This window comes from Poecilia formosa, unplaced genomic scaffold (genome assembly GCF_000485575.1).
Source record: "Poecilia formosa unplaced genomic scaffold, Poecilia_formosa-5.1.2 Scaffold447, whole genome shotgun sequence".
NCBI lineage: Eukaryota > Metazoa > Chordata > Actinopteri > Cyprinodontiformes > Poeciliidae > Poecilia > Poecilia formosa.
This window is the reverse complement of record NW_006800386.1, coordinates 54971-68205: the sequence shown is the minus strand read 5'-3', so window position 1 is coordinate 68205 and position 13235 is coordinate 54971. Positions and strand designations below refer to the sequence as shown.

General features: G+C 40.5%; 1 pseudogene; it reads right to left on the bottom strand.

Annotated features, from left to right (window-relative positions):
• Positions 1–13235, bottom strand: part of LOC103155775 (transient receptor potential cation channel subfamily M member 2-like) — a 70481-nt pseudogene that overhangs the window by 18897 nt on the left and 38349 nt on the right.

Sequence of the window (13235 nt, the reverse complement as noted above, 5' to 3'; positions counted from 1 at the left end):
ATTTAAGTGAAGTCGCTTAATTTAATTTATTAAAAGTTATTGGGGCCTCAGTCAGTGTTTTTTTTTGTCACTACGAGAAAAATGTAGATGCATTTATCTGCTTAATTTGTGATGGGATCTGGATTCACGGTGACTATTAACTAAACCGCATAAAATGCAACTTAAATAGCCGATGTTATAATTTCACGGATAAAAATAGTACATGGCCGATTTTTTTTATATTGTAGATAACGCGGATAACAAAAAAAAGTCTAGCGCGACCTGCCACCCTGACACCAACTCACACACATCTTCATTCACAGTCTTACTTCTAAATCGATTTTTCTTTTCTTGGACGTTTTGATGTTAGCTTGTAGATGTCTCAGTTTTATTCGCTGGGAAAATCAATCAGCAGCTTGAGGTGACTCTGCTGCTCTCTAGTGGCGAGAAGCCATAATGTTGGCTGGTAACAATCGGAATGCATTATGGGAGATGTAGTTTGTAGTCAATTTGTGCTCAAAACCTATTTTAAGTCAAACATCGGTCTATAAAATGCTGGGGCGGGCCACATAAAATGACATGGCGGGCCACATGTGGCCCGCGGGCCTTGAGTTTGACACATGTGCACTAGATTATCAAGTGATAAGCTACCTCGGTAGGAACTCATCTGAGCACTGGCAGCTTTTATTTTGAAAAGACGGCAAATCCATTGTAAAACAGGGGTAACTTCCTGTTTCAAAATGATTATTTTTATTTAAATTTGGTGTGTTATAAATGAAAATGTGAATTGTTATCTCTACTGTTAAACATATTGAGTTCATATATTGTTGTTTTGAGTGTCAGTTCGGGGTTTAAGAAAAAAAATTAACGGGTCATACCATTATAGTTCATGAAAGGTTTTCCTACGCTCTCCGTCGCGCTCTTTCTGTTCCGATTCCGTGGGAGAAGGCGCTGTGGAGCACTGTGAGGACAAAGAGCCTGTTTTGACTTTTCTTTTCTGCTGTTTGAATGCAGGAATATTAAAAGTGCCTTCAAGATCAGCTGTTGTCTGGCTGTTATTCCCACAAGACACAACACAGATTCAACTACGCTACACTTAATAGTGATTAGTCCTGTCCAAGAGGAAAGATGTGCATCTGAGCCAAAGCACTTCCAAAGGATGAGGGTTTTCTGTGCCAAAAGGGTGAATTAAGCTGAATGCAGAAAAAGAAGGGTGAGCAGACTGTAGCCAACAATGCCATGTGAGGCAAGAACAACTTTTTTCAACTTCAAGGCTCCAGAGCACAGTCATTAGCATATAAGTGTCTACTTAGTGGCAGGCTTGAGAATGTTTTTTATCTGCAGAAACATATTGTGAGAACACAGAACATCCCTAATCAGTGATAACGTGACCTAAAAATTAATAAAACATTTTAATACACAAATTGCAAGTTCAACAGACTTTGTTTTTGCAGAGATACTGTCTTTTTTTGCTTCATTTTGAGGTAGTACTGCACATAAGGAAATTCTCAGGAGCAGTGCAATACCATCAGACAATGTTAGAGAATCTAAACTGGATTTCAGTGCAGCATTATAGATTCTCATAATAACTCTGACAGTCAGGTAAATGTCCAAGCTTGGCCTTGGAATAGGGTTGCCATCTTTTAGAAATAAAAATATGGGACGCCCACCATGGCGCATCACCCTACTCTCATGTGGTGAGACGTCCACTGCAGTGATAGACATATTATGGGTGTGTTTTTGTCTTTAAAAAGTGATCCATAGAGCAATCGTTCATGCATAGAGGTTGGTTAGAGCAGTGGTCCCCAACCTTTTTATTACTGCGGACAGGTCAAGACTCGGAAACTTTGCTGCGGCCCGGGCGGGCACGGGTTGAACCGTCAGATAAGGCTTCTGCATGTTGGTGTTCCTGCTAAAGCCTGAATATGCCCAATTTGGGTTGTGTTGGCCCTTTAATCACAGCCTGTGGGGTTTTCCCTGACTGGGAACAAGAATACAACCTGTTGAATGTGATAGAAGGTGTAATAATTTAGAATGTATGAAACATGTTTGCTTAAATATGTTAAAATTGTTATAAATAAGTGTTAACAAAAAACTGTACTTTCAGGTACTTGAAGTAATATGGTTAAGTTAAAAGAATTTGGAAAAATGTAGATAAAACTGTTTAATAGAAAAGTAATCTTCAATATATTTTATTTTGAAGGGCTCATGTTTGTAAGAGGAAGTTGTGTAGGGCAATGCAACTTTACTGGTCTGTGGTTGGCTGAGGATCAGGAGGGGATAGGAGAGTATCAGGAGACAAAGAAGAACGTGGCTGAGAGAGAAGAGAAAAATGAAAAAGTAAAGAGAAGAACCGCGCTGAAAAAACGTGGCGGACTTAGAAACGAGTGTTGTGCAGATATTTAGACTTTCAACTCGACAGTCTTTTAATAGATATCGACTCTACACTCTTGTTTGCAGCTACTGTGATAATTTCAGACCGGAATTCACTGTACAGTAGGTGAAAAGTCATATGTAATGCTCGCTAGCGCATTAGCATTCATTAGCACAGTGAATGGACTTAAATACTGTGAGCTAACTCGGCTAACAGAAGACTCAACTAATGTTGCCGTCGTGGGAACGTTCAAGAGTTAAGCCTAGTGCAGAGAGATGAGCTTACGCTGAAAGTTTCTGTGACTGTGCTGGAGGACTGTGTCTGCGTTGGACTTTCCTGCTGTTCTTGAATCCTGTGGATCGAGGTACTGGTGAAGGAGCTGAAGACATCTTGCCGACTGGGACCAAGGACAGGTGAAATTCCAAGAAGGTTCAAGATTTTCATTGGAGTAAGGTATCGCAATTCCACGCTTCATCATCACATCAGGCCTGCAAAGGGTTTTTGTTTGGGACTATATTTTAGTCAGGTGTGTGTGTTTGATTTTTTATATGATAGTATGTGAAGTTTATTATTCTTACTCAGAGCTACATGATTGGGTGAGAAGAATAGGAAAGTACTGGTGTATTATTACTCTAAGGTGAGTGAAACTCAACATAGGTTTTAAACACGAGAGTGTATTAAGAGTTATTATTTGTAAGTTACTGGGTTTAACGAACTCAGGGGCCCGTACCTACTTTAGAGCGGTATAACTGGGCTACATACAGATGCGTCAAAAAAAATTAATATTTTACTTTAATGAAAATTTTGACTCACGATAATGACTAACGGGAGCCCTGAGCTTGTTTCTCTGCAACGAGACATCTGGGAGTGATGAGAGACAATGACACTCGAAGTGTTGCTTATATCCACAGCCTGCTTGGTCTCTACGTGGCGAAGCAGTTTGAAGCTTCATTGCCTCATTAGCAGCCGGTCGCCGCATGTTACGCAGAGCGGGCTTGTAATGTGGGACTCACCTTCTGGTCCGGGATAAATCCATTCTCCTGTCTCTTCTCTGGGCCTTTTCCCCTTTGCTAAGAAACTTTCCAAAGACACCTGATCTGTTTCTTACTCATTTTGCTGCTTGTGGGCTCAGCGTTGGCGCGCAAGTAACCGAGAGAATCCAGTTAAAGGATTTTCAAAATAAAAGATCCTCCAGACTCAAATAATACATAGAACAGAAATCATTTCTTGTGCGGTCCGGTACCAATTGGTCCACAGACCAATTGGGGACCACTGGGTTAGAGTACCCCAGAACTTTTAAGTTAACATCAGCATTTTATCAAATTTTTATATAGACACTTTACCTGTTAGTGTTTACCTCCAATTTCATGCATGCGTACAACACTGAAGGGCAAAACTCCACCAAACATTTCTTTTATTTGGCATCTAAAGCTGCACTAACTTGTGGAACAAGTTTGTTAACAAATTTAAGCTGGGAGGTTTAATTGTGCAAAGTGTTGTGCAACACTTTGTACAACAAAGAAAATAATGAAAAAAAAACTACTTAAGAATAACTCAAAACCACTCACATTCTTCTTGTTTCTCCCTGTGTTGGCTGCGCTACACACAGACCGGTTGCCATAGCAACTAACTGACAGCAGCTCCTTTAGCTTACAGAGCAGAGGTTACATTCAAGTGTATAAAGATTCAACAACAAAAATTATCAAAGCATTTACCACACAAAGATCATAATAATCAGTCTGTTAAGAATTAACAAAATTAACAAGACAGTCTTAGAGATTTTTTTTGTAACTTTCCTAGAATTCAAAAGTGACATTTGGTCAGTATCAAAAATAACTGTCTTTCAAAATATATGCCTTGGGTTAAATCTTTTGGGATTCTTCTTCTTCTGATAGGTTAACTGACACATCTGAACTAACTGGATTCACACCTGTGGACATATTTTAAGGCCACACCTGAAGTACACTCAGTACACCAGTTGAAGGCCGGTTTCCCGTAGTTTTTATAACAGTTACAACAGTGTCGGTCCGTAGCGTTCTGGGGTCCTTTAGCTCCCGCAACAAGAATTTAGTTGATCTTAATATTTCCTGTGTTTTGTTTTGGTCATTATTGTTACACTTAGGGTTGATATGTGTGTGATAGGCGTGTCTGTCGGACATTTATAGAAATACGGAACAAATCGCGTCCCTTATCGGTTCAATACGGAACGCAACATTTAACAGCCAAATACGGGACGATTCCGTATTTTAAGGGACGGGTGGCAACCCTACCTTGACTGACTGTCATGGACAAAGAAAATACATTCAAAAAGTTAACCATAGAATAACGTTTTGGCATAAAATGGAATTTGGGACAAAACTGAAGCTTGAGATTGGATAGTAGCATTCCCTATATATTTTAAATGTCTGCATATATTTTAAAATTTTATATTTATTCTTAATTATCTGTTCTTTTTTGCTCACTGAACTGATTGCACAAATATTGCTCTACCATCATAATTTGGTCATGATAGCGTGCCATCTATTGGCTTTTATTAAATCTCTTTAAAATTGCTTCAGAGAGCACTGATGTCATAGTTTAAAGGGGATTCTCCATCCATTTTCCTGTCGGTTTCATGATCTCAACACTGTGCACACCATGTCCCTCTCATGGATTCTGTCACTGTGAAGGTACAGACGTGAATCACTGTATCAAAAACGAAAGATTACCCTTATACATGGTTTGCACATTTTTCACATACCTCTTACGTTTCCTGAGGGGGAAGATGCTGCCCAGACTGGTTTTTTGAGTCAAGTCAATTGGTTCTAATGAATAGATTCCTATCTGCAGTTGTTGACACCAACAGAACACAGACGAGGGCAGAGTTCGTAATGAAGACTTCAGCTTGACGAGAGAAAAGAGCCTAGTGGCAAAATGGCAGACAAAGGTGGTATCAATCAATCAATCAATCAATCAATCAATCAATCAATCAATCAATCAATCAATCAATCAATCAATCAATTTCAGCAGTAAGGCATTTCAAGGTGCTTTACATAATTAAAAAAAAATAAAAACAACATGTGACATTGAATAAACGGTAAGAAAGAGAAAGAGATTTTTTGGGAAAAAAAAAAAGATAAAAACCTACTTTTGTTACGGAATTTAAGCGCCTGTCGTCACCGGACTCCGCCGTCCGTTTAACACGGGTATTATCCAGGCCCCGTCGCCTAACAGGGCGAGGTTACCAACCTTACCAACCTTGTCCTGTTAGTCCTATGGATTCAAATTGTTCTAATCTTTGGTTCACATAACCCCTTCTTCCAGATGACTCATGACACTTGGCCAGGTTAAACTGACAACTACATGTACCATGCAAAATGAAAGGCTTCACATTTTACACAGCAGGTAATTGCAGCTTTGGGTTTTATATGACTGGTTTTATCCAAACACTTTTACACATGGGACTGGTTTGGCCTTTTAAAATTAAGCTTACTGATTTGAAAATAAGAGCCACATTGTTCTTCACCTAAACTCTCTACATATTAAGTTGAGAAAAAAGTACATTGGGATATTGGCTTTGGACATAGGATTCATGCTTGTGATAGCACACATTCTAATAGTAGTGTCAACAAGCTAGTGAAAGCCCATACATTAAAATTAGCTTTTAAGTTAACGCCAGCATTTTATTACATTTTTATATAGACACTTTACATGTTAGTGTTTACCTCCATAAATTTCATGCATGCGCACAACACTGAAGGGCAAAACTCCACCAAACATTTCTTTTATTTGGCATCTGAAACTGCGCTAACCTTGTGGAACAAGTTTGTTAACAAAATTAAACTGGGAGGTTTAATTGTGCAAAGTGTTGTGCAACACTTTGTACAACAAAGAGAAAATAATGCAGAAAATAATAAAAAATATTATTTTTATTATTAAAAATAATTTTAAAAAAATAGTGCGTTCACACTGCAGCCTGAAGTGACCCAATTCCGATTTTTTGGCAATTCCGATTTTTTTGCCAGGGCCGTTCACACTGCCAGTAAATGCGACCTGTATGCGTTCTGCTCTGTGAACGGGCAAATGACCTGAAAGTGTCCCGCATGCGCAGTAGAGGGCGCAGTAGCATCAGCGTTCTCAGTGTTCTGCCAACTGCCATAAAAAGAAGTGCTCAGTGTTTGCGGAAGTAAACATGGAGGCTAACGGTGGAGCTTAGCTTACATATTTGAAGTTTTTGTCTGGCTGGCGCAGCATATTAACAACTTCATCCTCATATAGTCCGTCATGGTGGTTGTTTTTCTTCCCGCTTGCGCGTATCAGGACGCAGAATAGTGAGATTTTTTGAGAATCAGTGACGTTCAGTTCGGATGAATGCGACCTGAACATTAGGTCGCATTTGAATTGGATACCTCTCCTTGGGCTGCCACCTTATCGTGGTGGAGGGGTTTGAGTGCCCCAATGATCCTAGAATCTATGCTGTCTGGGGCTTTACGCCCCTGGTAGGGTCACCCAAGGTAGACAGGTCCTAAGTGAGGAACCAGACAAAGTGCCTGAAGACCCCTTATGATGAGGAATAACTTTGGATCTGGCTTTCCCTCACCTGGACGTGGGCCACCGGGGCCCCACTCTGGAGCCAGGCCTGGAGGTGGGGCACGATGGCGAGCGCCTGGTGGCTGGGCTTTTACCCATGGAGCCCGGCCGGGCTCGGCCCGAAGAGGAGACGTGGGTCCCCCTTCCAATGGGCGGAGGGGCCAAAGGGGTCGGGTGCTGTGTGTTATGGGCGGCAGCCGAGGGAGGGGACCCTGGCGGTCTGATCCTCAGCTGCAGAAGCTGGCTCTTAGAACGTGGAATGTCACCTCTCTGGTGGGATAGGGTGAGAAGCTCGGTCATCCGGGAGGGACTCAGAGTAGAGCCGCTGCTCCTCCACGTCGAGAGGAGCCAGTTGAGGTGGCTCGGGCATTTTGTCATGATGCCTCCTGGACGCCTGCCTGGTGAGGTGTTCTGGGCATGTCCCACCTGGAGGAGGCACCGGGGAAGACCCAGGACACGCTGGAGGGACTATGTCTCTTAGCTGGCCTGGGAACGCCTTGGGGTTCCCCCGGAGGAGCTGGAAGAAGTGGCTGGGGAGAGGGAAGTCTGGGCCTCCCTTCTGAAGGTGCTGCCCCCGCGACCCTACCCCGGATAAGCGGAAAAAATGGATGGATGGATGGACGGACGGACGTATTGGATATGGGTCACATTCAAAAAAGAATCTGACCTGTGCTGTTCACACTGCCATGAAAAGATCGGATACAGGTCACATTACGTCAAAAAAATCGGAATTGGGTCACTTCAGGCTGCAGTGTGAACAACGCACCCTTTGATATTTTCTATCTGCACCTGTTATTGACGCCAACAGAATACAGACTAGGTCAAAGTTCATAATTATAAAGACTCCAGCTTTTCAGTAGAAAAGAGTCTACTGCAGTGGTTCTTAACCTTTTTTGAGGTACCGAACCCCCCAGTTTCATATGCGCATTCACTGAACCCTTCTGTAGTGGGTTTTGTGGGACATACAAAATAATTTGAGGTATTCTGATTTAGTAATGTAATTATATTAGTTGTATTACCACCTCCACGCCACTAGAGGCAGTAGCAACCCCAAAAAGATGCGACTAAGGAGCAGATTTAGAATTACACCGAAAGCTACAGAATTTGGTTAAAAAAACGGTGAGCTTTGCTGAATTAAAAGACACAAGTTCAAATCCATGCTGAGAGTGGAGCTCCTTCAATCAGTGCTCCTCCGCAGCTCTGATTGGCTAAGCAATGTAACGTGATCCTCTGCAGCAAGTGATGGCAAAGTGGGGCGTGTCATTACGACGGTACTGTAAACAAGTGTGTCTTCCGTGGCAGAGGCTCCGCCGAACCCCTAAGACCGACTCACCGAATCCCTGGGGTTCGATCGAACCCAGGTTAAGAACCACTGGTCTACTGACAAAGCAAGATGGCAGACAAAGGAAGTAGGTTTAATGTGACTCATGACACTTAACCAAGCTAAACTTACAACTACATGTACTGTGCAAAATTAAAGCCTTTATATTTTACACAGCACATAATTGCAGCTTTGCAATTATGTGCAAAGCTGCACATAATTGTTTCACCCAACTTCTCTTACACATGGGACTGGTTTCACCTTTTAAAATAAAGCTTACTGATTTCAAAATTAAACCCTCATTGTTCTTTATCTGCTCTCTACATATGAAGTTGAGAAAAGAGTAAATTGGGATATTGGCTTAGAATGTAGGCTCCATGCTTGTGATAGCACACATTCTAATTGTAGCGTCAACATTCTAGTAGGTCAACAAAGTAGTGATAGCCCACACAATAAGGTAGCATTTAAGCCAGGGGTGTCAAACTCCAGTCCTCAAGGGCCGCTGTCCTGCAACTTTTAGATGTGCCTCTGCTGCACCACACCTGAAAAGAATAATTAGGTCATTAGCAAGGCTCAGGAGAACCGATCTACACAGGGAGGAGGTAATTAAGCCATTTCATTCCACTGTTTTTTACCTGTGGCACATCTAAACACTGCAGGACAGCGGCCCTTGAGGACTGGAGTTTGACACCCCTGTACATTGTGAATGACAACCTGTGAATGACAGGTTAATTTAGTGCAGTGCCCCACAGCAAAGAGTAAATAATAGAAAAAATGCTGAAGAACAATTCAGAATCACTCATATTCTTTTTTTCTCACTATTTCTGTCATGCCATACACAGAACAATTGCCATAGCAACTGAGTGACAACAGCTCCATTTGTAGTGATTTGAGTTTCTGTTTATTTTGGTTCTGTTTCTGTGAGTCTCTGTGCTGTCCTGTCTCGATTGTTCCCAGGTGTGTCTCATTCCTGTGATTACTCTCCTGTGTATTTATGTCACCTGTTGTCTTTGTCTCTTGTCGGGCCCTTGTCTTATGTCGTCTGTCAGTTTCCATGAGCTGCCTGAGTCTGCTACCTGGCATTATCGTTAAAGATTCATCATTTTCATCTACATCCTGGGTCTGCTTGCATTTCATCCTCACCATCACCAACCGTAAATCATGACATCATTAGCTGTCAGAGATTGCATTCAAGATTCAGCATTGAAAAACAGTCAAGCGTTTCCCACACAAAGAATATAATCAGTCTGTAACAGTATTATGCTTTCAGGCTTAATGTTCATTTTGAGAATATTAAGTGATCATCTGAACACAGCAGTGGTTGATTAGGTAATTTAAACAGTGCTATACTGATAATCTATCAGAGTACAGCATTTTTTTTATTTTTTATTTTTTTGCCAAACTGAAACACACCACATTCCACAGCACAAAGCATGTTAAGGTTGTCAAAGTAAAGCTAGCATAGCCAGCTCTCCCTGGCTATTTATTTAAATTAAAACTTTTAATTTATGAAATGTGATACCACTGGACCCTATTATTTAGTTGTCACAATGTTGTAACAAAACTCTGGGGATAGAGTTACCTTTGAAACATAGTAAATAAGGCTTGGAAGTCATCCTCTCTCGCGTGCCACTACTGCCATCTTTATTTTGTGTGCAACACATGCAAAGCTTAAAAAGAATGGAACCTCTGAGATCTGAGTCATCAATCATGCAGCAGTAAGCGCTAACTAGTTGCAGAACCAGTTTGTCTTCCAGTTTACTTGAATCAGTGTAAACTTTGTGTATTCAATAAGAGGTCCTCTTAGGTCACCCTTGGAGAAAATCAAATCACAGTCTGTGAAGTCTGTTCATTTTTTAGTGTTGACCTTTTGACTATCATTTACAAGTAGCTTGCTATCTAAAAACCTTGGGCAGTCCTGCTGTGGAGTTTAGTAGGGTTCCCTATAGTCACAGACCCACAATACTAATAAAACAATAACTCGACAGAATTACAGATATTATAGAAAGCAATAATGTTATCAGTATCACATCTTGATACTTCAAACATAATATATTAATATATTGTTGAATTTTCAAAATCCAGTAGATATTGATATTTTCTTCAGACAAATAAAATTATCTTCATTTCTGGACATTAAATAAGTGTAGCATCAATATTACTAATTTCTGCTAAATTTCACTCACACTGACTTGGACTCTCTCATACTAATGCTTGCTATTTTGCAGCAACATCAGAGGTGTTTTTTTATCATTAAATTTGTTTTGATATTCATCTTATGCTGTCATTTAAATTTCTAATTACATTAGCGAGAAATTCAGAGTGACTGATTTCTATTCAGATTGTTTACCCTGTTTTCTGAAATGGGGCCCTAGTACTATGTTGATGTGAAGCGATGTGATTTGATGTAGCAACAGCTTCAACAGTATTCACTCGGGCATGAATAATCTTCCTTGACTCGATGGAGCAACAGCTTCAGTAGTCAGAAGAATTGTGGTGGAATCCTATACGCAAAGGATGCCAGTGGGGAAACTTTCCTCTCCTGCCTGAGGATTCTGTCCTGATGTTTTCCAGCTGCAGCTGAGCCTCTTTTTTATCTCAATCTGAACATATTTTGCTGCATAATTCTGGATTGGCAAGATTTTAGTGCACTGTCCATCCCTACTGTCCAGCCTCCAAAGGTGATGATGCCTAGTTGATATGGAAACCTTTGTCCCTCTCTCTGGACACTGTCTTTTCCTCACTACACCTGATAAGGCTTTCCTGTCTGAGCTTGCTCTCATCTTCCTTGAGGAAGCACCTCATTCCCTCCCAAGGTCAGAGTGTAACTAAGACAGTGTAACTGTAAACTCATACATCACACATTTTAAACCAAACCTGGGTGATTCATGTTTTTAATCACAGGTTGAGCAATCATTGCATTTTCACTCAATATTGATTGATTAGCTAGTCTGACCCTACAAATAAAAAATGTAAGTTTGATTTAATTATTATAAACAACATCCTCATTACTTCAACATTGAAAGAGAGAAAAGCAGATAAGTCAATGTCTATTTCTGGCCTTCAAACCCACATTACCCATAACTTATATCACCACGTATTTAACTAAGACTCATTTAATTTAGCATCTAAGCATATTTCATCCAAAAAGTAAGAAATACAAATTTATTTAATAGTTATATTTCTGCTAGAAAAATCAAGAAACCTGCAGCAAGATACAGTAATTTTGTACTTTTTCAGAGCTGTAAGGAGATTAAAAAAAAACACAGAGCATACTTCTGTCTAATTCAGAAGACCAACCCATTTACAGTCATATGAAAAAGTTTGGGCACCCCTATTAATCTTAATCATTTTTATTTCTAAATATTTGGGTGTTTGCAACAGCTACTTCAGTTTGATATATCTAATAACTGATGGACACAGTAATATTTCAGTATTGAAATGAGGTTTATTGGACTAACAGAAAATGTGCAGTACACATTAACACAAAATCTGACAGGTGCAAAAATATGGGCACCCTTATCATTTTATTAATTTGAATACCCTTAACTACTTTTCACTGACTTACTAAAACACAAAATTGGTTTGGTAACCTCAATAAGCTTTGAACTTCATAGCCAGGTGTGTCCAATCATGAGAAAAGGTATATAAGGTTGCCTATTGCAAGATGTTCTCCTATTTGAATCTCCTCTGAAGAGTGGCATCCTGGACACTTCAAAACAACTCTCAAATGATCTGAAAACAACGATTGTTCAACACAGTTGTTTAGGGGAAGGATACAAAAAGTTATCTGAGATTTCAGCTGTCAGTTTCCACTGTGAGGAGCATAGTAAGGAAATGGACGACCACAGGGACAGTTCTTGTTAAGCCCAGAAGTGGCAGGCCAAGTAAGGTATCAGAGAGGCAGAGAAGAAGAATGGTGAGAACATCCAATAGACCACCTCCAAAGACCTGCAGCATCATCTTGCTGCAGATGGTGTCACTGTGCATCATTCAACAATTCAGCGCACTTTGAACAAGGAGAAGCTGTTTGGGAGAGTGATGCAAAAGAAGCCTTTTCTGCAATTACGCCACAAACAGAGCCGCTTGAGGTATGCAAAAGCACATTTGTACAAGCCAGCTTCATTTTGGAATAAGGTCCTGTGGACTGAAGAAACAAAGATTGAGTTGTTTGGACACAAAAAAAGGCCTTAATGCATGGCGGAAAAAAAACCAAAACACAGCATTCCAAGAAAAACACTTGCTACCCACTGTAAAATTTGGTGGAGTTTCCATCATGCTTTGGGGCTGTGTGGCCAATGCTGGCACTGGGAATCTTGTTAAAGTTGAGGGTCGCATGGATCACTCAATATCAACAGATTCTTGAGAATAATGTTCAAGAATCTGTTACGAAGTTGAAGTTATGCCAGGGATGGATATTTCAGCAAGACAATAATCTAAAACACCACTCCAAATCTACTCAGGCCTTCATGCAGAGGGACAATTACAATGTTCTGGAATGGCCATCCCAGTCCCCAGACCTGAATATCATTGAACATCTGGGATGATTTGAAGCGGGCTGTCCATGCTCGGCAACCATCACACTTAACTCAACTGAAATTGTTTTGTAAAGAGGAATGGTCAAAAATACCTTCATCCAGGATCCAGGAACTCATTAAAAGCTACAGGAAGCAACTAGAGGCTTTTAGTTTTGCAAAAGGAGGATCTACTAAATATTAATGTCACTTTTCTGTTGGGGTGTCCATACTTTTGCACCTGTCAAATTTTGTGTTAATGCGTATGTAACCCAGGTTAAAATAGCCTCTTCATAAAAACAATAGTAAATTAGATAAATAGGAAATAAATAAATAGGAAAATAAATAGGGAATTAATCGATCTTAAAATTGTTATTCTCTTATTCTGAAGGGTCACACTTATGTGTAACCCACGTGACTAGCTTCAGCCAATCGGGTTGCTACGTTCTCTGACGTGAGAAAGCAAGCAGAGAGCGTA